The sequence below is a fragment of the Macaca fascicularis genome, chromosome 11 (assembly GCF_037993035.2).
Source record: "Macaca fascicularis isolate 582-1 chromosome 11, T2T-MFA8v1.1".
In the NCBI taxonomy this organism is placed as follows: Eukaryota; Metazoa; Chordata; class Mammalia; order Primates; family Cercopithecidae; genus Macaca; species Macaca fascicularis.
In genome coordinates this window covers 73,842,200-73,869,063 of record NC_088385.1, presented here as the reverse complement: position 1 = coordinate 73,869,063, position 26,864 = coordinate 73,842,200, and the positions used below count along the sequence as shown (strand labels likewise).

General features: G+C 38.1%; 1 long non-coding RNA gene across 1 annotated transcript; it reads left to right on the top strand.

Moving 5' to 3' along the window:
* The first annotated feature begins 861 nt into the window (after positions 1-861).
* LOC123567646 (uncharacterized) lies at positions 862-19,981 on the top strand. Its single transcript, XR_006690770.2, has 4 exons — positions 862-1,040; positions 2,293-2,419; positions 5,496-5,577; positions 19,739-19,981. It is a non-coding gene; the product is annotated as an uncharacterized lncRNA (long non-coding RNA).
* The last annotated feature ends 6,883 nt before the right edge of the window (positions 19,982-26,864 follow it).

Sequence of the window (26,864 nt, the reverse complement as noted above, 5' to 3'; positions counted from 1 at the left end):
TACTGGGGACTTTGTTTTCATTACTTCAGAGAAGGCCAAATTTAACTGCAGAGGAGACACTTCACTATTTTGTAATGCTGAGTCACTCATTCATGAGGCAATGTTGACCTCTGCCTAGAACAGAGGTAACATTAACAATGAGTGTAATGCTTGCTGCTAATTATTGCAATTCATGATCAAAATGTACTTTTCTTAATGCTTTGCAAACAGGTACAGATATGTTCCAATTAACAGATTTTTGTCCACCTACTCATCTTCACCTGTGACATGGTACTGGGGAGTTGAGGGATGATTAAAAAACATAATAAAGATCTCTTCCTACATACAGCCCAACATTTCCCTATCCATCATCTCTTCCCCTTTAGAGGATTGCAGGAGAAGGCAATATAGAAGGATATGGGCCACTTTTGCTGTGATTTAGTCATCAGGCCAAGAGGGATGTATGCTGCTAGACAGTGCCTTTCTTGTGGCAAGAAAGTACATGAGGGCAGCTTCAGATTTTCTCTGAGGATTAAGTTGAGGAAAATGCCCCTCTGCTGAGATTCCCCCAGAGACTGCAAGAGGATGAGTGTTTTATAGGGATACAGATAGGAGAGTACATTTATTTTGTTGACTAAGTGGTCACTCAATAAATGTTTACTGAAGTCAGCAATAGTATATACACACAAGGTCATCCATGTTAAGAGAAAAGGAAAATATTCTCACAACTCTTCAGAATTCCTTTCATAGAATCTTACTCATTGTTGGTTTCTTCTCTTAAGCCGGAGCTCAGCTTCAGGAGTACTTTTCAAAATATCATGTATTTTGCAAACTCTATATAACTCCATGTGTCATTTCATCCAGAAAACTTGTTTGTAATGCTTTTTTCTCTGGACTCTAAGCTGCTTGATGCCACCAGGCCTTGGGAAAAAGCTGGCCTTCTGGTAGGATTGCTATTGAGTAACAAAAATTCTTGGATTCTGATAACATCTTTCATGCAGAAACTCAAAGCATCTCCCAAATTATAAGCCCATTCTTTTACTCTGTTCTACACTCTCACAGTGAGTGGAATGTTTGGGGGTTTTTTTTTTCCTTCCAAGAATATTTCTCAAGTAGCAGAATCCACTTCGTTTGAAATTAAACCACCCAAATTAATGGTCCAATTCCCCATATAATACTAGGTTTAATCTCTGCACAGGCAGAAAGCTGGTCTTTGTAACTCCTGACTAGGACAATCTAGGTTTTTAGTGCCAGTTCTATCATTTAGATTATGTAAGAACAGGCATCATAAATCTATGGAATGACTTAAAGTGTAGCTAATCAACTGGCCAGAGAACCTAAGAGGGGTAGGGTCTAAGGTAAAATAAGGAAGAAGTAAGGAATATGACTGTCTTACTCCTCTCTCCTTTCCAGCATTTCTCAGTTGCAAGGGTGAGGAATGGATCTGTGCTTTATTGAAATAATTGGCAATGATTCCGGCTAGGGGCATGGCTGCCAGCAGCATTCGGTTCACCTCACCAGACACATGCAAAGAAGAAATAACTTTTGGAAACACAAGTTGCAGGTACTACCAGGATTATAGAAGGCATATCTTTCTCAATACCGTTTGCGATTTCATCCAGATCTCCGGTGAGCTACCAAGGTAGGTCTACTGGAAAACTAAACAAACCAGCAACACCTTGAATTTGTGTGGCCATTTGTGTTCTTCACAGCATGTTCACATCTTTTATCTCAGGTGTTCTCACAGCAGATCATGGGAGTAATAATAAGAGCTCGATTATTGAGCATTTACTATGTGCCAAGTGTACACATATTCACTTACTGACTCTTCACAACAATCCTGAGAGTTAGGTTCTATTGCTAGCCCCATTTTACAGATGATGCTTAGAGAGGTTGAGCTTCCTGAGTTCACACAGTGGTAAATGATAGAACCAGCACTAGAAACCTAGATTATCCAGAGCCCAGATGCTAAATCACTATATTATATGGGCTCAATGGCTTTTAGAGAATTTAAGTGACTAGGATCCAGTAGCGCTGGAGTTAAGACTTATTTGTCCTGCTTTTTCCTTATTTCAGCATTCTACTGTTTGGGGGAGCTCTTAGGCTTTGTGTTTAGATGACATTCTTTGCCTGAGTCCACTGTGGCTGTGATTTTCCCTCCTGTAGTTGCTCAGGAATCAACCTTTTCCAAGGTCAAGATTTGAAACATTTAATTTTCTGCAAGTTGACATTTTACCATTTCATTTTACCATTCATAGTCCCAAAGCCTCCTGCAGCTTTTAAAGGAGTAATTTCAGATATCCACTCCCACAGCTCTAAGAACAACTCGTTTCAATCTTGGGACCTTGACCAGAATTCAGGGAAACTAGCATGATCCTTCCAGTCTGACGTTTCATTCCATCTACTATCCAAAGCTGTTCTACAAGGCATCACCTACGAGGTAAGAGGTGGGGAAAATTTTAGTTTTCCAGATGAAACCCTTTACCTGATGTTTTGTACTGGGAAAACAAAATACCCAGATGACTAATGTTTCTTTTCTTTTCTTTTCTTTTTTTTTTTTTTTTTGAGACGGAGTTTTGCTCTTGTCGCCCAGTTGGAAGTGCAATGGCACGAACCTCTGCCTCCTGGGTTCAGGCGATTCTCCTGGCCCAGCCTCCCAAGTACTGGAATTACAGGCGCCCCCCCACCACTCCCAGCTAATTTTTGTATTTTTAGTAGAGACTGGGTTTTACCATGTTGGGCAGGCTGGTCTCAAACTCCTGACCTCAGGCGATCCACCCGTCTCAGTCTCCCACCCGTCTCGGCCTCGTCTTGGAATTACAGGCGTGAGCCACCATGCCCGACCAACTAATGTTTCTTTATTCATTGGGCTATTTGGGGATCATGCAATTAGTGGAAAAATATGTTCCATAAGGTTTTGTCACTAAGGAATAGTAGTGCAAACCCATCCAATCTAATCATAATACAAATTATTCAGTAGATCTGAAATAAATCCCATAAGCCCAGGAAAAAGAGAAGTCTTAATGGCTTTGGAAGATTAATGTTAGAGGAGGGCCTAATATGGTTTTTTGATAACACACAAGTATTTATGAAGTAAAAAACAACAGAGCGGGTGCAGTGGCTCATGCCTGTAATCCTAACACTTTGGGAGGCCAAGGTGGGCAGATCACTGAGGTCAGGAGTTTGAGACCAGCCTGGCCAACATGCTAAAACCCCATCTCTACTAAAACAAAACAAAACAATACAATACAAATAAACAAAAATTAGCCAGGAGTGGTGGTGTATACCTGTAATCCCAGCTACTTGGGAGGCTGGGGCAGCAGAATTGCTTTAACCCAGGAAGTGGAGTTTGCAGTGAGCCAGGATGACCCCACTGCACTCCAGCCTGGATAACAGAGTGAAAACTCTGTTTCCAACAAAAACAAAGAAACAAACAAACAAAACAAATACAGGAGAAATATTTTTAGCAACTTAACTTGAAAGTCAACAAAATCATAGCAAGCTTCTAGAGACTTGTTCTTCAAAAAATTTTTTTAATATTTGTGAGTACATAGGATGCATATGTATTTATGTGGTACATGAGATATTTTGGTACAGGCATGCAATGTGTAATAATCACATATGGAAAATGGGGTATCCATCCCCTCAAGCATTTATCCTTTGTGCTACAATTTTATTACACTCTTTTAGTTATTTTTAAATGTACAATTACATTTTTATCGACTATAATTATCCTGTTGTGCTATTCAATACTAGATCTCATTTATTCTTTTTATTTTTTGGTACCCATTAACCAGTCCCACTTCCCCCATCCCCCCCTCCCAGCCTCTAGTAACCACCCTTGTATTCTCCATCTGCGTGAGTTCAATTGTTTTGATTTTTAGATCCCACAAATAAATGAGAACATGTAATGTTTGTCTTTCTGTGCCTGGCTTATTTTGCTTAACATAATGACCTCCAGTTCTATGCATGTTGTTGCAATTGACAGGATCTCATTCTTGTTTATGGCAGAATAGTGCTCCATTGTGTATATGTACCACATTTTCTTCATCCATTCATCTGCTGATGAAGACTTAGGTTGTTTCCAAGTCTTGGCTATTGTGAACAATGCTGCAATAAACATGGGAGTGCAGATACTTCCTCTATATACTGATTTCTTTTCGTTTGGGTATATTATATACCCAGTACTGGGATTGCTGGATCATATGGTAGTTCTATTTTTAGTTTTATGAGGAACCTCCAAACTGTTAGAGACTTTTTCTTGGTGACTGTTGATTCAAGACCATCTTGAAAGGATGTTAAAGGGGTTACTGGGCTGAATATTTATTTTTCCTAGTTTCTTAAATTCTGTATCTTTACCTATTGGTGATTTAGTTTTGAACTGGCCAAAATCTAGAGTTTTCAAGAGCTAATCTAGTACAAGATATTTAAAATTAAATGTAATGATGTTGATCTATTCTGTTAAACACGAGTGCAGTGATTCCCCTTTAAAAAATATGCATAAAACCCATGAGTCAAGGCCAATAAGAAGTCTAGAGACTATTCTAGAGAAAAGTAAGGCTACTTTTTTTTTTATGGTGGCAAAGTGTAAAGCATTATTGGCACATTTAATTTTCTTTAGCTACTTCATAAAATTATCAGTAGTTAGCCATCTTCAATATACTCGATATAGAATGGGATGGAAAGAAGAAAAAAGTTAAGATTTAGTGAGCAATGTCTGTATATTGAGAAATCATATTAAAAAGCATAAAGAGCTTTATGATAGATGAGCAAAAGATTTTAAAATCTGTTGCCTTCCCCCATTGTCTACTGTTATCTCCAGATACTACAACTCACATAGAGCAGAACCATCCCTCAACCTGTACTGTTCACTTATGGACTACAGTGTATGAGAGAAATTAAACTCCTCACACATTACCCTATTCTCTAATCCTCTGTAATTTTTGATCTCTTTGAAAAAACACCTTAGACTTTCCTTGATGTAATGCTTCAGCTGATTGATTTAGATTGACATCCTTGCCCTAGCCCAAAGGAATCAGCTGTTTTGGTGTGCATCACTCAGGCAGCTTGCTTCTTGGAAGTCTGATGTCCAATCTATTGGTAGTATTGAAAATCATAGAATAAAAAAACAAATAAGTCCTTTGGACAAGAAAGCATCAGCAGGAAACTCCTTTCCAGCTCCCTTACTCCTGTGATGATGGGATGGGGCTACTGCTGTGAAGAGACTGGGCAATTTATAGTAATATTTTGACTCAGAAGGTTTTCATGAAAAGCACTCTTCCTCGGTCAAGTTTAGACAGGTTCAGCATCTGGGAGCGCCAAATACTATTAAAGTCTCCTAAGATTCTCCTGTCCCTTAGTCCTTGTTGCCATTTTTCCTAGGACCCCAAGTGGCCATAACAAGTTTATAAAGGAGGTGATATTCCTGTTTACTTTAATATTATGTTTCATAGCCCCTTTTACATTTACTTTTCCGACAATACTCCAAAATAGATAATTCTCTGCTTATTTTACAGACAATAAAACAAACCCTCTGAAAACAGGAAATCTGCCAGAAGCTGACAAGCTGGGAAGAAATAAAATCAGGATTTAAGCCAGGTGAGTTTGCCTCCGGAGTCCAAGACTTTCCCACTGGCTCTTACCTCTTCTTCCTTCTGTGTCATGTTGGCTCTCTTCTGTGCTGCCTAAGCAAAGGATTAGCATTTAACAGGGGTTGGGAGGGATGCCAAGATGAGAACACCACCAAGTGGAGAGAACAGAGCTGCTTGCTCAAGGACTCTCCCATATGCCAAGTCAGCTCAATGAGCTGGGAGGCAGAGTGTGCAATGGAAAAGCAACAGGTCTTCACCACTAAGCAGCATACAAATTCCATCTCCACCATTACTGAGTGGTATCTACTGCCAGGATCAGTGTGGTTGCATGTGACATCAGACTCCTAGAAGACCACATCATCCGTGGATCACAGCCTCTCCACTAAATCACTAACTTTCTCCAAAGTGTGTGTTCCTGACTCCTGGTCTACACTCTAACTCTATCTTAGAGCTGAACCCTTTTCTGCAACCAAGGCTGGTTATCAGATGGCCCTGACCCTCTTCTCCTAGTCCTGATGGGCCTGAGAAATCTTCATGGTAGCATCTTACCACCAATCTACTTCGTTTTCATTTTTGGTCAAGATTAGAACTGTACTTTCCATGTCTTGAACTTCCTGATTTAGACTGCAGATTATTCTTAGTTTCCTCTAACCTTGCTCCTATAGCAGTAGCTTACTCCAGTCCAGCAAGAAACTACCAGCCTATGATATGGCTGTGACTCCAAGGTCATTTCACAGGTAGCCCTAGGGCACTTGCTAGCTTCACTGGCTATTAAAAGGGGCTTGAACTCACCTGGGTGGATCACCACTTTCCTCTCTAGAGTGGTGAGGGCAAAGTGGGGATTCTCCAAAACAAATAGATAAACCACCACTCTCCTAGGAAACACCTTTCTTCCCAACCAGTGGTCATTCAATGCCTACATTTTAACAGGCAGTACCAGATTTTCTGAAGGTTTGGGGAGAAAAGGAGAAAAGCGGGTAGATTGAGAGTATCACTACAATCCCATAGAATAGATCCCACATCACAGGCTATGATTTCTGGAATCAGCTTCTCTCTTGACAGCAGAGTTCCTATTATATCTTCAAAGAAATATATTAGTTACTAAATCCTTTAAAACACTTTATTATGAAAAATTTTAAACATATACAAAAGTGGATAGAATAGTACAATGAAGCATCATGTAGCCATCACCAGCTTTGACAATTGAAAATTCATGGCTAATCTTCTTTTGTCTATACCCCATTTGCTTCTCCCATGTCCTGGATTATTTTTATACAAATTCCAGAGTTTATATCACTTTATCCATGAATATTTGATATATATCTTTTAAATATAAGGATTCTTTTTTCAAAAAATCCCACAAGGCCATTGTCACACCCTCACATTAATAATAATTCAATATTATCAAATACTCAGTCTTCATATTTTCCTGTTTCCCAAGAGATCATTGTTTTTTACAATCGATTTCTTCAAATCAGAAACCAAAATGCACACATTACACATTAATATGTCATTAAAGTCCCATTAATATATATGCATCTTTTTCTTCTTTTTCTCATAATTAGTTGAAAAAAGTAGATAATCTGTCCTGTAAAATTTCCCACATTCTGAATTTTTCTGATTGCCTTCCTGTGATATCCTGTCTCCTGTATTTCCTGTAAAATTGATAGAGGGCTCAATAAGAATCTTGCTCTATCCTCTTTTTTTTTTTTTTTTTTTTAAGAGACTGGGTCACTCTGTGTTTCCTAGGATGGAGTACAGTGGCTATTTACAGGTGTGATCATTTATAGCTCACTGCGGCCTTGAACTCCTCCTGGCCTCAAGCAATCCTGCCTCAGCTTCCTGTGTAGCCAATTTTCTGTAAAAATATTTAATAGTTTGTGTTGTATATTTTCTTTTGCATTATATGATGAGGCATAGAGTGTATGATTGTTTCCCTACTTGTAATGTTAAATTTGATCAGTGTGTTCTGGTATTGTCAGCTTGATCCTTTCTTTATATAATTCCTCATTAAGTTTTTTATCTAATGGTTTAGAAGTCATTGAGGGTCTTTGCCCAAATTCTTTATTTCATTAGGGATTGCAAAATGGTGACATGTAAATTCTGTTATGCCTTCTGCATTTATTAGCTGCAACTTATTAAAACAAAAACAAGCCAAAAAGCCTTCCCTTATCAACTATTTGGTGATGCTGAGATATGGTTCTTATGGAAAAAGTATGATGAATGCTTGGTTCTGTCTCCCCCACACTCTTTTTTGTTACCAGTTTCCAAAAGGTGACTAGTGAGCATTTTTAAGTATCATTATAAACACATGTATTTTAAAACATATTTAATTTCTTTTATCATACTGAATGCTAATATTTCTGTATAGATAGCATTCTTTAAATTGTAGGTATGGATATGCAAATACAAGCAATGGAAGGCCAGCGCAGTGGCTCACGCCTTGTAATCCCAGCACTTTAGGGGGCCAAGGTGGGAGGATCACTTGAGCCCAGGAGTTCCAGGCTGCAGTGAGCTAGGATTGTGTCACTGCACTCCAGCCTGGGTGACAAAGCAAGACCCTACTTCTAAAAAAAATAAATAAAAAGCTAAACATTGAACAGAGCCAAAAGGACTGTTTAGAGCTGTCCAGGAAGAAGGAGATCCATTTAGGGAGCAGTGGAAGGTTAATGAGTAATGGACAGACTAAAGAGAATACAGAACCACGGAGCCAGCATTGGGCAACTGCAGTAAGAGTACTTTTAGTTGGAACTAAACAGGTAGCTCTGGGAGCTGGTGAGGAAGGCAGAGTGAACCCAGGATCAAAGGGAGAAATATGAGCCAGCAAACCCAGCAGGGAACTTGAGAGACAGCTTTTGAATCAGAGTAAGGAGTTAAACTAAACAGCAACCTAATTTAAGCAAAAACTGCTGTGCATCTGTACATTGGCAAACTACATTAGTATAAATGCAAAGATAGTCTCATCTCTATTGTTATGCAGTCCTGCTGGTCTTGTATTACACTTCAGAGATTCAGAAGAGCGAAGCAGCACAAAGATGGGGAAGAAGGAGGAGGAAGGGCCTTGGGTTCAAGAGTGTAATCTCTGGAGAAGTCTTTCAGTGCTCCCTTTTTCTCAGGCAGCAACTCAAAGACACTAGAAAACTTCTTTGGAGACTGTCTGAGATCTGTACTATCCTTACAGAAAGCCATAGTTGATGTAAATATTTTTGTATTCTGTCTTAGGCTAATATAACAATGTATATTACTTAAGAATGATTGTTAAGATTTTTATCATTAATTTTAAGGGAAGGTATAGTAAAATCATCAGAGATTATAAAGTAAGAGAGGATCTTAAAGGTCATATAGTTGTAGTCTTAAATGAAAATATTAAGACAAAATCCTCATTCCATTTTTAAAAAGTTGACATTTAGATGAACAAATTCAACAGAATGCCAAGCTGTTTTGCCTCCTGGGCATAAAAGAAATACTAGCTTGGTGAAAGAGTTTTAGCAATAAAAAGTAACAAGAAAAACAAACATAACTCAGAACCATTATAAATTTTCCTTGAAAGGGGCATTCTCGTATTTTATGAAATTAGAGATTGCTTAAACTATTTCCATTTTTAGAATTGGTAGTTTCAAGTCAGTCTGTAAAATATTAGCACTGAGGCCAGGATTTAGCATGAATACAGAAGTATTTTTTAACTGAGATAGAAACTCAAATGTAAATTTGGGTAAGATCATATTTTCTTGATATTTTATTTTTCTTTATTAAACATAGCTTCACTTACCTATCCTCAAATAGAAGATAAAAATTTTGTGCTTTTAAAAACTGCTACTTTTTGGGCTTCTATTATTCTTTCTTTTATTGTAAAAGTAATACAAAGACCTCTAAAAAACAGAAAGATTACCAAACATAATATATTTCCACTTAAAATGCTGTGACCATGTGTGGCCTGCATTATGACAAATGGTCATAGCCTTAATTTCAGCCTGTGTTTTCCACTTTCAGCTGCTAAAGAAAGCACGTTTTTCAAAATTGTCCTCCAAAAGTCACATTAATTGTTAAAAATATTATTTTTGAAAGTATTTTTCACTTTCTTAAGGTAAACTTCATCAGAAAGACTGAGTATTTTAGGGCAAGTTCATGCATGATGTTGGAGCTTACTCCTCATCAATGTTTCTTTCTGGATATGTGATCCATGTTCTTTAAGGAAAGGCTAGATAAGCATCAATAAATTCAAATGTAAATCTGAAAATGAACATTTAAACATAACACATTATTCAAAAGAATGTATATGGGACAACTATTTTAAGGAATATCTCTTAGGGAAATATCATCTACTTAAAATTTGTGTATATGTGTGTTCATCCCTAGATGATACCAGAATAACCATTAAAGTGTCATCTTTTTTTGTTTGTTTTCTTGAGATGGGATCTTGCTCTGTCACCCAGGCTGTAATGCAGTGGCATGATCACTGCAGCTTTGACCTCTTGGGCTTAAGCTATCCTTCTACCTCAGCCTCTCAAGTAGCTGGGACTATATGGGTACAACACCATGCCCAGCTAATTTTTTTAATTTTCTTTGCAGAGACGGGGTTTCTCTGTGTTGCCCAGGCTGGTGTTGAACTTCTGGCCTCAAGTAATCTTTCCACCTCAGCTTCTCCAAAGTGCTGGAATTACAGGCATGAGCCACCATGCCTGATTGTGTGTCATCTTCTGAGGTATTATTTTGAGGACATAAATAAAGAATTCCACAATCAGTTTCTGTAAAAAATTTTGGATTTAAGATCCTCTTCTCCCCTACAATAATTTAAAAATATAATTATAATATGCTGTACAGACACTTATGGGTTAAAATGAACCAGATGCTATGTCCTTGCATTGTATGTCAGAACACTAAACCAATAATATAAAATGTTTATTCAAATAGCAGTAAGATACAAATTCTGAATGCATCATTGTTTTTATTTTAGCAGAAATAATATTTTAACTATTTCATGGGAACAGTGCACATCAATGACCAATAATTTTGAAGTCATTATCACATCAAATAAATATGACTTATCTACATACGAAATATCTTAAAGATATGACATATAAATAGAAGATCTCACTCCAAAAATAGTTACTGAAATTTCATCAGCTAGGCTTGAAAACATGTCTTATTATGTAGTCACGCTTCTGAAGACCTGAGTTATTCTGTAACCAACACCCACCTCCCTACACTGTCCTAACGGAAGGAGCCAGCAGTCGTTGGAAATTGTTTACTCTTGGAAAAGACTGTTACATTCTTTGTCAAAGTAAAAACATGTGGAAAAATTGACTAACCTGATTTACATAAGAATTATTGATTGTTTTAAATTACCCTCCCCTCTTTACTTTTGTGGAGTGAAGCAAAATATGTAGACAAAGATAGAGTAACAGGTGTGTGTGTGTGTGTGTGTGTGTGTGTTTGTGTTCCTAAAAGGTTACTTTAAACTGTAGATAAGGTTAACTTTCTAAAGAGAGTATCTCTGTGCTTCTCCATGGATCAGTGATGTGGTCATTTTTGACCTCTTGCAGCACAGCTCCAATAATAAAAAATTTCAAGTTAAGCTTGCCATTCATTCCAAAGCAAAACTCACTTTCAGATGATTATCAGAACAAAAGCTCAGTAAACAAATTTTGAACCGTGAAACAAATAACTCCCAGGTGGTCAGGCAATTCCAGCATTCATTTTGGAAAAAGGAAAATGTTGCCATAGAAGTAAGCCTGTGTCAACATCCAGTTCTATTAGCTCGTTTCCCTCCTCACCTTAGAAGTCCTAGGATAACCAAGGGAGTTCCTAGATGCCAACAAACATTAGTTGTTGTTGTTTATAATGTAGTAATAATTACTTCCAAGTAGATGTTGAATATCATCATATAACTAAGTATGGCTTGAGGAATGTGACAGGAAGAGAAGCAGAGGAAATGTGTTTCTGTTGTCTACCTTGTAGGAGTGGAACATGGGGTTTTGTCTAGTTGCACATTTTAACTCCAATCAGCTGGCAGAATTGCCTTCTCCCAGTCTGGCCATGCTTGTGGGTTTCTGTCCAAGAGTGAGGATTTAGCTGACATAGAAAGCGTGGAAATGAGTTCATCCCTTCCAGCCTGGATTCACTGCATCACAGGGACAGCTCTTCAGTTACCCGTTACAGAGGTTCAGATGGTACTCCATCAGCTGGTGCAATGAAGAAAGTAAAATCAGGAAATGCAAAATGGAATGGGCTACCGCTTTACAAAATTTCTGACTTTGTTTTATAGGTTATTTTATTACCATCTTTACTTGTTTCGAGGCATTGGAAAACTAAGTACTGTGTTCATAACCATTTACATGTGATTTGATGATGAAGATGGAGCTGTTAAATAAATACTTCAGTGTTTTGTTTTTAATACCACCTGTGTATGCTAATGATTATATATTTATAAGTTAGTCTTTCAGGCCAGGCATGGTGGCTCATGCCTGTATTCCCAGCACTTTGGGAGGCCAAGGTGGATGGATAGCTTGAGCTCAGGAGTTTGAGATCAGCCTGGGCAACACGGTAAAACCCCATCTCTACCAAAAATACAAAAAATTTAGCTGGGCATGGTGGTGTGCGCCTGTGGTCCCAGCTACTCGGGAGGCTGAAGTGAGAGGATCACTTGAACTTGGGAGGTGGAGGTTGCAGTGAGCTGAGATCATGCCAGTGAGCTCCAGCCTGGGCTACAGAGCAAGATCCCATCTCAAAAAAAAAAAAAAAGTCTTTTCTCCATAAAAGCTAGAATTTATAATTCTTTTGTATTCATAAAGCACCTGTTCCAACACTGGATAACTTATAATCCTACGGTTCCTTGATTACTTGATTACAATGTATTTGTTTAACATTTTGAATGGTAGCTATCTTTATAATTATATTATTAGAAAACTTGTATATCTCAGAAGTAGATTCTAGTAGAACAATATTTAATTTAAAAACTAATAACAGTTAATGTATGGCACACTTATTATGTTCCACAAAGTAATTACTATTATTATCCCCATTTTACAGACAAGAAAACTGAGGCTCAACAAGATTGCTTGAATTTGCACAGATGATAAGTGATGAAAGTGGGGCTCCAGCACAGTTCTGTGTGATTCTATGCTGCTAACCACTACACTGTGTTGTCTCTCATATTTATACATTTGATGCGAGCCTTCCATACTTAAGTTTCTAATCCCCAACTTTAAGTTTTTCCAATTTAAAAAAGGGGGTGGCCGGGGGCGGTGGCTCAAGCCTGTAATCCCAGCACTTTGGGAGGCCGAGACGGGCGGATCACGAGGTCAGAAGATCGAGACCATCCTGGCTAACACGGTGAAACCCCGTCTCTACTAAAACAAACAAACAAACAAACAAACAAACAAACAAAAACAAAACTAGCCGGGCGAGGTGGCGGGCGCCTGTAGTCCCAGCTACTCCGGAGGCTGAGGCAGGAGAATGGCGTAAACCCAGGAGGCAGAGCTTGCAGTGAGCTGAGATTGCGCCACTGCACTCCAGCCTGGGCGACAGAGCGAGACTCCGTCTCAAAAAAAAAAAAAAAAAAAAAAAAAAAAAAAAGAGGGAGCGATGTGTTGCAGGAAAGGATTTCGTATGGGAAAGAAGTGAGGTTGTCCTTGATTCCTTGAATTTATTTGCTCGCCAATGAGGGCTGGAGTGTTTTCTGTCTTTGTTACTGTCTGCATTTTCAAGGAAAAGAAAGTCTTCTCATCAGTGATATCAGAGTGTACCAAGAAAGATCAGTTGCTGATTTTTGGAATAATACAGATCCCTGTAAATACCAATGATTTTTATCAGATTAAGAAGTCAGGCAGTCTCAGAATCAAATCCAATTCCAAGGTTGCAAATAGAGCTGTAAGAAAGAAAAAGAAAAATGTAATATTGTGGCTGGTAATTTTTGTCCTTTTTCACTGCGGACATGAATATTTTGTTTAAAGATTTAGTTGGGCAACAGCAGCTTCAGAGAATTCTGCGAGATGGAGTTTGTCTCTAGAGACCCCTTCAGTATTAGCTGGCTCCGTACTTGCTGGTTGGGCAGTGTCTTCCTGCTGCCTGTCCAGGGATCCTCCCATTCCCTCCTTTTGAGTCTGTCTTCTGAAAAACAACTGCATATCTGATTTCTACCATCTTTCTAGTCTCCTGGCAATTTTTACCTGCTCAGCTGGTTATTAGTTGGTTACAATGCAATGACCCCATCTCTGATTATGTCATGACCGATGCTAACATGTTAACATGTTACATACTCCAGGTATGGTTTAATGTGGATTTCATGGACACCATGTCTTGAATCAAAGATTCTCTTTCTAGGAGAGAGAAGTGTAATCATAATAGAAAGTGTATTTGATTATAAAATAGAATAAAAAACAATACCACAGTGGATTAATACCCTGGGATACTGGGGTATTTAATTTAGAGACAGGACAAAAAATATTGCTCAGAAAAGAACATGTCAAATAATTGGGATTATTAAAGAGATTACATGCAAAAACCATAATAACACTTAAGTCTCCTGACTCTAATCTGTACTTTAGTTAACAGATCCCCCCCGCCCCGTGTGAAGAATATATGCAGTTGGACGCAGTGTCTCACGCCTGGCTGAGCCCAGCACCCTGGGAGGCTGAGGCAGGTGGATCACGAGGTCAAGAGTTTGAGACCAGCCTGACCAACATGGTGAAACCCCATCTCTACTAAAAATATAAAAATTAGCCGAGGGTGGTGGCACATGCCTGTAATCCCAGTTACTCAGGAGTCTGAGGCAGGAGAATCGCTTGAATCCGGGAGGTGGCGGTTGCAGTGAGCCAAGATTGCTCCAGTGCACTCCAGCCTCAGTGACAAAGTGAGACTGAGTCTCAAAAAAAAAAAAAAAAAAAAAAAAAATGCTGGCCAGGCACAGTGGCTCATACCTGTAATCCCAGCACTTTGGGAGGCTGAGGAGGATGAATAGCTTGAGCTCAGGAGTTCAGGACCAGTCTGGGCAACGTGGCAAAACTTTGTCTCTAACAAAGATACAAAAAAAATTGCTGGGAGTGGTGGCACACGCCTGTGGTCCTAGCTACTCGGAGGATCTCTTGAGCCTGAGAGACGGAGGTTGCAGTGAGCTGAGATTGTGCCACTGCACTCCAGCCTGAGTGACAGAGTGAGACCCCATGTCAAAATAAAATAAAATAAAATAAAAAATAAAAGAATATATGCTACAGTATAAAAGGTTATCCTCCCCCCTTTGTGTCTCAATAAATCTAGAGCTGTAGCATAATCATGAACAAGACATTTTTATTCTTGGTTTAGTAGATATAGCTTAATAAATTATATTCTTTTGAACAACTATTGGAGCAGTGAAAATTGCTAGTCATCTTCCATTTCAACTGAAAGCCTTCCTCTGAACAAGTTGTTAGGACATGTTCAGAGATGCCTATCATGAGAACTTATAATAGGATAAATTAACTGTGGGAGAAGAAGGCAAGGATTAGTCACTCACAGGTTGGCAGCATAAAGACAAGGTAAAGGGCTGCACACCAGGCTGACAACCATAAGATGAACTAGCATCCTGCCTTGGTTTGAGTGGGTGCTTACTTCTTAATGACTTTATGAATTTTCCAGACTTTGATAATAATGCTGCAAAAGCGAAGAAAGAGGTTAAGTACATAAGTTGTAAAAGAGATTTAAAGAGTTTCTCTATTTGTGGTATATTCCTTTAGGATTAGTTTCCCAATAGAGAGAACAATGGTTAATTGGATAAAATATAAAACTACAGGCAAGTAAATACAAACATGTCAAGTATCAAATGCTAACTCAATGAGCACACTCTTGTCTTGTTATGTAACTGCTTGAATATCTCAAAAATACCTGCTCTAGGGTAAATTCTTATTAGATAACTATCCTGAGTTTTAAAGTATCCAATGATAACCAATAAATCTGTTACCTATAGGGTTACATGATTTACTTAGTGCTTGTGAGACAAATCTCATACTAACAAGTATTTTATCACTAACAATCTCACCAGTCTCCCAGAATATCCCATGCTTGCATGGGCTACTGTGGGTATGACTTTGTAGGAAGTTGAGTGAATTAGAAGTGATGTTAGCTACACAAGAAAGGAAATAGTCAGTCTGACGCTGAACGAGTTTGGAAGCAACAATGAATATTCAAAAAGGAAAATATCATTTTCTCTCTGGAATAGAGATAGTAGAAGTTGACAAATGCAGAAGTGGCTACTCTTAAAATCCCAATCCATTCAGGCTTTGCAAAATCTGAATAAGGTAAAATCCCCCCAGGATTACTGATGTGTATAATCAGAAGAGGGGATGGTCAGAGAGGACATATTCAGAGGACTAAGTAAAGATAAATTACATGATGATCTTTTCTGTTACAGTCCTTCTTTCTTTTTCTGTTCTTATCCTTGTTTAACATAACGGAGTGGGCTCCTAAGTCTCGCTGGTGGCACCAGCCAGTATCCAATTCATTGCCCATTATTTGCAGAAGGCATGATTATTTTTTCCATAATACATGTAAGCCCAATATATAGAATCCTTGAAGTATTTCTCGTTGCTCCTAACATGTTAGCCTAATTACAACTTTCTTGTTAAGGGTTGTTTCAAAATATACAGACCTATCTGAATATTCCTGATATTTTTTTTTTTTTTTTTTTTTTAAATGGAGATGGGGTCTTGCTATATTACCCAGACCGGTCTTGAACCGGGCTCAAGTGATCTGCTCACCTCGGCCTCCCAAAGTACTGGGATTACAGGTGTGAGCCACCATGCCCAGACTATTTCTGGTATTTTATATTATGTCCTTAATACCTTTTTGAAATTAACAGAAAAGTTTCTAAAATGCAGTGGTTCATCTCTCAGACCTCATTATTCTGTCCCCATAATGTGTATCACAATAAAAATGACTGACAAAGGACTTTGAATACAAGTAAATATAGAAGCTCTATGCAAATATGCCTGTGGAATCAAGAGAAAGAAAGAAAAAGCTCTTGGAATTGTTTATGCTTTCTTTCATCTGAAGTGCGATTTTCTCTGTACATCAGATAACATATTGATTTTAGTGTACTTCAATTCTCAATTTTCCATAAACCATAAAAACCTTAATGACTTCTCCAAAGCTCAAGTGAGAAACAATCAATTAATTTTCCCAGCAGTTCAACTCTGTCAAAATTAAAGTGCTGTTTTAATGAATTTTTCAGACATTTAGGCTCTACACAGCAGCAGTTTAATGCCAAAAAGTCTTTCTTTGACCATTTCAGGAAAAGTTTAAATATATACCAATTAAACAGAAAGTTCAAATGTTTTAACCTTTATAATAGACATGAAAATGCAAGTCACTTTACATGGCATATTTCTAGAGCTTAACCTAATGCTAAGTCTACAGCAGCTCTGAATAGAACTGTTGCAGAAGCATCCATAATATAACAGTGAAATGCATCAGCTACTACACGTGATGCCATTCCTCCATGTTGTGATTTGAGGGAACACACACACACACACACACACACACACACACACGATTGTCCTACTTCCCTCCATAGGTCTGATATCTAAAAATTCCCACTGCCAATACTACTTCTTTGAAATGAGCCATTTTTTAAAAGGCCATAGTAAAATAGTAAAAATTCTCAGAAGGGAAAAGAGGATAGGAAATTAACATGCTTTCATTTGCACGATAATGACCAATAATACATTAGCACACATTAATTTATCGGATTACTTAACTTTCACTTAGAAAGCAGGGATTACAATTGGGACAGGTGCAGTTTGGAATGGTGGAAAGCAGGTGGCAACAGTGAAGTCTCCAGGGAGACAGAACAAATAGCAGTGATGGAAAAGAAGGTTCTGAGAAGGGTAAGGATTTGCAAAGGCTGGAAGTAGCTTCAAAGTAAGGTTTATTTCAGGCTGCTCTGAATATGACGAAGAAGAATAAAACACTGGAATATTAATTGAGCTGTGAAATGAGTTAAAAATAGAACCAAATTACAGACAGATAGGAAACTCTAAGTTTCATTTGTAGAAGAATATGGATTGCGCTTTCAATAAAAGTTGTGATGTTGCTTGCTTGATACAATCTGCTTCATCTGGGGCATAAGAGAATCCACAGTGATTCTAAGAGGAGACCTTCATGGCATTTCATTTAGGGCCTGTTCAGGTTTTTCTGGTCTGTTTTTGGTTTGTATTTGATTTTTCTGGTTTGTTTGTTTTTTTTCACTTGGATTATAATGTAAAATTTACTTAATGACTTAGTGAATTTAGGGAAAATATCTCGAAGCTTCTTTATCTTGTTTATAATATTCTCTTTGCACAAGACTGGATCTGTTACAGTTCCTTTACGAGGAGGAGGCACTTTCACACACAACCATTAAACAGTCTAATTTGCCATTTGGCCTGTTTCCTGTTAGATTTCAAGGTGGTTGTAGACAGTCACATTTCTTAGTGCTCATCTAATCTACTCTTTCTTACAATTTTGAGTTAATTCCTTTGTCTGCCTGTTAATCATTTATAGGCATTTCCATAGGATAGGTCTTTTCGAATCTCCCACAGGACTGACTGCAAAGTGCAGTGCTAGAGGACCTTGTGAGTCAAGCCCTGGGACTTCTTCACCTACAGAAAGCAGGTTGGTATTCTTTCCTGGAAGCTGACCTGCCTCACGGTTGCTGTAATAGAAGGAGAGGGCTATTATCGTTTGAACTGAGTGCAGTTATTCCTCCCCCACCATCATTTCCAGCCACACCTAAAGCTCAGGCAACTGTGTGGGTGGGCAAACAGAAGGAGCTTATTATCGTTCATGACATAAATAAAAACCAAGAGGCAACCCAGTCACCAAGTGCAGGAAAGAAAATCATATCATAAATCTCATAAATTATTTTCCATTTACATAACCAGTAGCAAATATCACTTGTAGTGCTTAAATAATGTAAATATAAACTAGGAGTGACTCTTTTCATGGATCTTAATGAAACATCGTATATAATAAGTATGGAATAAAAAGGCTCATTGAACAGATTTTAAAAAGTCAAAGATAATATAAACAAATGCTCATACATGCATAATACATATGTGTCAGGCACTTTATGTTGATTGCCGAGACTGAAGTTTTGCAGGTTGTTAAAATAAATAAGCTTACAAATCCCTAAGGGGTATTAAGAAAAATCTTTTGGTACATCAGACAAACTGATCTCAGGTTGATGTTCCTGGGGATTTCAATAGATTGGCTGGTCTGACCCCACAACTAGTGTGGAGATGAATATTACTTAGTGATAAGTTAAAGGGAAAATAGATTTGTCTTTACAAAATGCTTTTGTTCATACTCTTTACTGAGACGCCCTGCAATTATGATATAATCTATTTGCTTCATTCCAGATGTTTAGTCACTGTTACTTTGAAATAGGCTGGTGAACATTATTGTGTGTTTCTTACCCATGGACAAAGGAAAATTTTAGAAAACCACATCATTTGTAAATGGTTACATTGACAGAAGCAAGAATGAAACTCAAACTTCTCTACTTCAATTTCTTAGCCTGTTTACTACAGAATCGCTGATAGATATACCAATTCCTAGAGTAGTCTAGAAAAATCTCAAGTTTGCGTTTGTTTTCTCTATTGTTTTTAAAAACAATATTTACTAAAATTTTTGTATTAAAATGTAATATTGCTTTTTAAGAAAAATATTAGAATGTATTAAAACAGAAGAATAAAACTCACAGATACTGTTAATAGACAGGACACATTTTGATGCATCTCTTCCCTTCTAAGAAAAGTTTGATTCATACTATATATACATACTGGTTTTCATTAATCTAGGAGGTCACCTTTATTAACATCCGTCAATACTTTATGCACTATTACAAAATAAACAAAAAATTATGCCAGTACTATGATGCAATGCTTAACTACTAAGAATTATTATTTTATACTTGTTGAAAGAAATCCTTTAGACATAGGTTTTATCAAATATCTTTACTTACATAATAAAAAAATAAGTGAAACTAATTGTCTAGGTATTACTAAAACTTTTTCACATTCAAACTTCAGTTCTTATGATTCACTCTATGATTCAGACTTTTCAATGTTTGTGGTTTTCCACACAATATCTTCTGTTTCAGCTAGGGTATTGGCAAGACAGCATTTCCTGAAAGAGTGTTCTGTTATTGTTTCTAGAACTTGGCTTCAAGCTGACCTCACCCCACCTGCAAGTCTTAATACACTTGGACGTGCCATGAAATGACAAGAAATATTAAGATTTTAGATATGTAAAAATATTAAAATTTTGCCTCTTAAAATCTGTGAAGTATGGTATATGTAATCCATTTTTGTGGTAAATGTTATAACATGAGATTTACTACTATCTTTTAAATTATGATGGTTAAAGGCTCTACAATAGCCAATTTAACTTATTTAAGCAATCCTCTATTATTGAACATTTGGAATCTTTCCCACTTTTTGCTGTTATAAATAAAGGTATGATAGTCATCTGCAAGCATAAACCTTTGGTCACATCTTTTATTCTTTCTCTCTTTCTTCCTTCCTTCCTTCCTTCCTTCCTTCCTTCCTTCCTTCCTTCCTTCCTTCCTTCCTTCCTTCCTTCCTTCCTTCCTTCCTTCCTTCCTTTTTTGAGATGGAGTCTCAGTCTGTCACCAGGCTGGAGTGCAGTGGTGTGATCTCGGCTCACTGCAACCTCCGCCTCGGGTTCAAGCAATTCTTCTGCCTTAGCCTCCCAAGTGGCTGGGACTACAGGCGTGCACCACCACGCCCAGTCATTTTTTGTATTTTTAGTAGAGACAGGGCTTCACCATGTTGGCCAGGATGATCTCAATCTCCTGACCTCGTGATCCGCCTGGTTCAGCCTAGGTAAAATGATATGTGGTTTGCAATTTCTATATATTGCCAGATTGCTAACTGAAATGTTTGAATCAACCAATGACTAGTAGACTATGTAGGCACACAATATTTTCTAACCAGTAGTTTTCACTACTCCTCAGCATATATACAAATTAAATCTTGCCTCTTGACCAGCTTACACTTTCCTTTCATTTCTTCCTTTATTTTTATCACCTCCAACATGATAAATAATTCCTTTCCCTGTTTGGTATTTACTCCTTTAATGATCCTATGAATTTCCACCAAGAAAGCTCTTAGTCATTGCTTCCTCAGTCTATACTAGATATAGCCAGCCACCTTAATTTTCCTCTGAAGTCAGTTTTCTTAATCACTTCATTGCTCTAATTTTTTTAGATACTCAAGGGACTAAACCTGAATTTATTATTAGCAGCTTTTTGTCATGAAGGTAGGCGCCTTCTATTTAATTTTCCTGATGAAATGCTTATTTATGTCTAGTCTTCTATTCAATTAGTCATTTTTGCTCTTGTTGAGGATAATGAAGTCATTGCTCTCCATTCTGACCTAAAAGGTTTCTTTTAGAAATATTGTCAGGCCTTGGTGTAATAAGCAAGATTTCCATCTCTTGTATATTTATGGGCCAAGTCTTTCTGATCACAGGAGGTTTATGTAGGAAATTAAAACTATTTTTAATATTCATCCTTTCAGCAAGCATGCACTGGGCACACACTATGTATAAGGTGCAATGCTTAATGCCTGTGATAATACGAAGGTACATAAGGCACATTCCTGGCCCTATAATAATATGTCAAATTTATTGGATTCTCTTTATGCATCAGACTTGGGTCTAAATGTTTGCATGCACTAACTCATCTAATCCACCCAAAATGATATGAGATTGGTCCTATTACTAGCCCCATTTTACAGATAAGGAGACAAAGGCAGGGAGAAGCCCAGGATCACTCAGATGGAGAATTTGAGATTTGAACCTAGGCTGTCTGAATCCAGAATCAGGTTACTTACTACATACTTTCCTATAGAGCTTAGAGAATAGTAAGATAGACCAGATTTATGCATAAGATTCGCTCAGATGCTATAAACAAGGACATGGTAGTGCAGGGGGTAGGGGAAACGGGTGAAATCAAGATGCAAAGAAGAGGTAGAATAAGTTTGTTGTGTAGAAATAAAAGTTTGTTGGGGAGAAATGCAAGTGAGTAGTTCAATGTGGGGTGGAAAGACAAACTTTAGAGTCCAACACCCTGGACTCAAATTCTGGCTCCAGCACGTATTAGTTGTAAGGCAATTTCTCTTAGCCTCAGGCACTCAACTTATTTTAGTCCTAATGAGCAAAGGTATAAAGTGTAGAAACACATGATATGTTTAGGGAATGGAAGTAATACTGGGTAGAGTATTTAAGGGGATATTAGGGACAGTTCAAGGAAGGAAGGAAGGACATGTGTGTGCTCGTCCACAATAATTGTGGCAGAAGACAGAATAGGTATGAGGAATTCTTGGAAGACTTGAAGACAGCAGAAAATGGATGGTCATTTTACCTAAAGGAAAACAAGTACAACAACAATAAGATTGACTGCAGTGCACTTTGGAGTAAGAATAGACTGAAGAAGTGAACCTGGAGGAGGCCATCAGGATTGTCCAAGAAAGATAAGGTCAATAATCAGGGCAATGCCTGGAAAAGAAGGAGAGAGATTCCAAAATTATTTCAAAAGTAGATTTGAAAGAATTTGATAGCCAACTGGGGATGTGGGACTGAGTCAAAATGTTCCTCAGGTTTTTGCCCCAGGGACCTGCAATGATGACAATTCCTTTGCAGAGAGAAACTGCAGTTAGTTTAGGTGTGAATCAAGAGTTGAAAACTTGGATGTCAGGGGTATAGTTGACTTTCTGAAAAGTTTGAATGCAAAGGCAAAGAGACAGTGGAGAGTTTGAGTGTCAGTAATCCTAAGGTTCAATTAGGAATGTGAATTTATTTAGGATTAATCCTTTTCTTTCTTTAGCAGAACCCAAAGTTAATTGTATATTATGGAGTCTTCCTCTCATGCTTACCAGAAACCTTCACTTTTTTTTTTTTCTGGATTAAGTATTTCTTTGAGAACTTGATGAAAGCTATGAATTTCTTTTATCCCCAAGTTTGTGTGTGTGTGTGTGTGTGTGTGTGTGTGTGTTCGTATTGGGGGGATCATAAAAAGACACAGAAAATTTTGCATACAATTTTAGGGAGTTCTTGTATTTTTAGAAGCTCATGAATCCCAAGAATCTACTCTGCATAACTTTTTTAAAACAATGTGTTAATTTTTGTCTATCTATAATTAGCTGCACATCAGGTGCTGTGCTAAGTACCCCACTTATATTAGCTCATTTAATCCTTCCCACAGCATTTCCATGTAGGTATTACATTTCGAACATGGGTGACATGGAGTTAGACTTGCCCAGGGTCACAGAGCTAGTGTGTGGTATAACCAAGATTTGAACTTAGGTCTCCATATTATGGTTATCCAAAGAAACAGAACCCAAAGGATGCATATAAATATGGAAAGGAATTTATTATAAGGAATTGGCCCACATGATTAGGGAGGCTGACAAACCTCAAGCTCTGCAGGGTGAGTGGGCAAGCTAAAGACCCAGGAGAGCTGATACTGCATTTCCAGTCTGATCCCAAAGGACTGAGAACCAAGAGTGCCAATGGAGTAGCTCCAGTCCAAAGGCAACAGGTGTGAGATCCGGGAAAAACCGATGTGTCAGTTCATGTCTGAATGCATGATAAAGCATATGACCCTATCAGGCAGGAGGAATCCTCTTTTACTTGGAGGAGGGTCAATCCTTTTGTTCTACTTAGGCCTTCAACTGATTGGATGAGGCCCACTGCCCATCCAACATTGGGTAGGGCCATCTATTTTACTCCGTCTACTGATGTGACTGATACGTTTACCCCAAACACCCACACAGACCCACGAAAAATAATGTTTGACCAAATCCCTGGGTGTCTGCTGGATCAGTGAAGTTGACACATGAAATCAACCATCACAATCTCTCTGGCCCCAGTTGCAGTGCCCTATATTGTCATTTTTAAAAATACACTCTAATATTTTTCCTAGGTGAACTTCCTGTTTGCTTTCAAACACACCTTACTTAAATTATTTATGTTAGAGCTGCTGCTTTTCCCATGTTTCGTCTCTCTCCCATTACGTTCTCCTAAGTGAAGATTTTAAAGTAAAAACAACTTGAATTCATTCTCTTTGTTTTATCCTCTCTGTATTTTTTCCCCAAGATGATAAACTATCCAAGGAAGTTTCTTTCATTTTGAATGTTGAAAGAGGATTTGTCAGGTAAAACTGAATCCACAGATACCCACTAGGAGTGCATATCAGGTGTTAAAAGAATTTTCAAATTCACTGTATGCAATGGAAAATAAGTGCTGTTTTTTGGTAGCACTATTGAAAATTTCAGGTGCCTGCTTAGTATGCAGTGTGTGTGTTCATAAAAAGTCAACGCACGATTTTAAAAAATATATTGTGGATGTTTTTAGGCCATGGAGCAAATCCAAAATAACAGCTGGGATTTTACTTCTCCTGTGGGACTCCTCAAACTCATGAAATTCAGTCCCAAGAAGTCATAACACTCTGTTAGTATGAAAGCCCTGTGAGCAGGAGATTGGAAGCTCAGTTGTCAGAGTACAAAGGAAATGAAAGGGAAGTTGCTCTTTCTCTCCATCAAACACATTTTCAGCTCTTCAATAGACTGAACGTATCCATGCAAGCTTGAAAAAGATGATCAAACAATAAAATTAAAGCTTTTAGTTTACAGGGTTGTTTTTTTTTTTTTCTTTTCTTTCCTACCAGGTGAGGGAGGTACTAGGAGTAAGAGATTATGTCTTCTTGCCCCTTTATTTTGAAAATTTTACATTGAAAAGGAGATCAAGTGAGGCCACATTTAAGAGTAGGTCTCTTGGCCTACACAATCAACTATGCACACTGGTTAAGGTAAAAGAAATTAAACTAAATTTTGAATTCTATAAACCCAGGCTGCAAAACCTTTCGAGCTACACAAATAACTAGGAAGAATTTATGTTCAAATAAGGACCACAAATTCTTAATATAAGTGAGATGATGTCTATAAACAGTGGCTGTAGTTGTAGCTTCAGTCTTTAAAGGACATTGATTTTCAAATTTAGTAAAGGAGAAAAATAATATATCTTATGTCCTACTGGCTGGTAGATATCTTCCTCATAAAGCTCCAAATAGTGCTATAATTTCCTTGGAATAGATTTTTTATAAATGGTGCTTTGAACATAAGATGATTTTAGACAATGAAACCAAGTATTTCAGACTAAGTTCTTTTTTCTTTTTTTATTATACGTTTAAGTTCTGGGGTACATGTGCAGAATGTGCAGTTTTGTCACATAGGTATACATGTGGCATGGTGGTTTGCTGCACCCATCAACCCATCACCTACATTAGGTATTTCTCCTAATGTTATCCATCCCCTAGGCCCCCATCCCCAACAGGCCCCAGTGTGTGGTGCTCCCCTCATGTCCATGTGTTCTCATTGTTCAACTCCCACTTACGAGTGAGAACATGAGGTGCTTGGTTTTCTGTTCTTGTGATAGTTTGCTGAGAATGATGGTTTCCAGCTTCATCCATTTCCCTGCAAAGGACATGAACTCATCCTTTTTTATGACTGCATAGTATTCCATGGGGTATATGTGCCACATTTCCTTTATCCAGTCTGTTATTGATGGACATTTGAGTTGGTTCCAAGTCTTTTCTATTGTGAATAGTGCCGTAATAAACATATGTGTGCATGTGTCTTTACAGTAGAATGAGTTATAATCCTTTGGGTACATACCCAGTAATGGGATTACTGGGTCAAATGGCATTTTTAGTTCAGTGATTTCATTCTTTTTTCTGGTCTGATATTATAAAGTGATCTCAACAGTATCATGAAAAGGATTCATTAAGGGGCTATTTCCCTGTGGTGATGTGCTATGTGTAGCTCAAGCGAGGTTAAATACCATCATCATCAACTAACAATGATTGCTTACTGTCCCTGGCTCTGGGGATGCAGAGGGGTAAGCCATGGTTCCCCTTGAGAGAGCTCAGGGCCTAGTTGATAACTTAGGCATACGTACAATGATGATACAAGACACTGGATGTTGGTGAACAAGTGTTTAGACAATAAGTATTTCGTGGTGGGAAGGATACGAATCTATCCTTAAGAGGTTCTTTAACTAATCTCACTTGTATAATCCATATAATAATATCTGACTCTTACACACAGAAGAATGCATTAACTTGATCTTCCCTATTAAACTATAATTTTTTTTTTTTTTTTTTTAAGAGAGGGTCCAGCTTTGTTGCCTAGGCTGGAATGCAATAGTACAATCACAGCTCACCGGGCCCGAGTGATCCTCCCACCTCAGCCTCTTGAGTAGCTGGGATCACAGATGTGCATCACCATGCCTGGCTAATTAATTATTATTTTTTCTTTTTCTTTTGGTAGAGATAGGATCTCACCATGTTGCTCAGGCTGATCTCAAACTCCTGGATTTCAGTGATTGTCCTGCCTTGGCCCCCCAAAGTGTTGGGATTACAGGCATGAGCCATCACACTGGGCCTAATTTTCTTTTTGTATCCTTAGCTTTTAGCCCAGAGTCTATCACATCATAGGAATTTTGCCTATGTGACTTAAAATACTATTAACAGGTGTAAGCTGGAACTTCCTCTCCACTATAATCCATCACTCATCTTGGCAGGACAAGTGCTGATTGCACTGTAACTGTATGAGTATGATTTGGTCCACACAAGGCGTTTATTGCGTGGCTTTTCCAGAATGATGCTTGTTAGACCCACTACGGACATATAAATGTTATATAAGCTGCTGTAAAATGTTGTGGTCATTTCTTTGTTGTCAAAAGCTAGGTCTTTGCTTGTATACATACATCAAATGTCTTGGTTATGGCCTGATTGGCCTTGTCCCTTGGGGGAATCAATGGCAAATGCCTTTCTCTACATAAAATTGGCAGGACTAGACCTTGAAACGAGGTTAGGAGCAGACTAAAGCACCCAAGGAGTCTTGTTCATTTTAGGATGAAGGGTGGGCCATTTAAAGGCGACAGGTGTGATGTTCATATTGATTTTCTGGATTTTACTTTTCAAAGAGTCTGGAAAGAAGATTTGAACAGCTCAGACGGGATTTCTACTGATAACCCCCTGGGATGGTTTGACTCTGCCCTTCATTTAGCCCTTCAGTTCCTCTATCCTTGAAGCTTCTGGACCCGAGTCTCTCCATTGCTTAGGAGAGAGAGCCATTTGCTTTGGCAGCTGGGTAGTTCTGTAATGACAGACAGCCACCCAGGCCAGCAGCAGAGGCAAACGTCCTCACCCGATAAGACCGCTTATGCAGTGGCAGAGGAAAAGAAGATTCTTTCAGC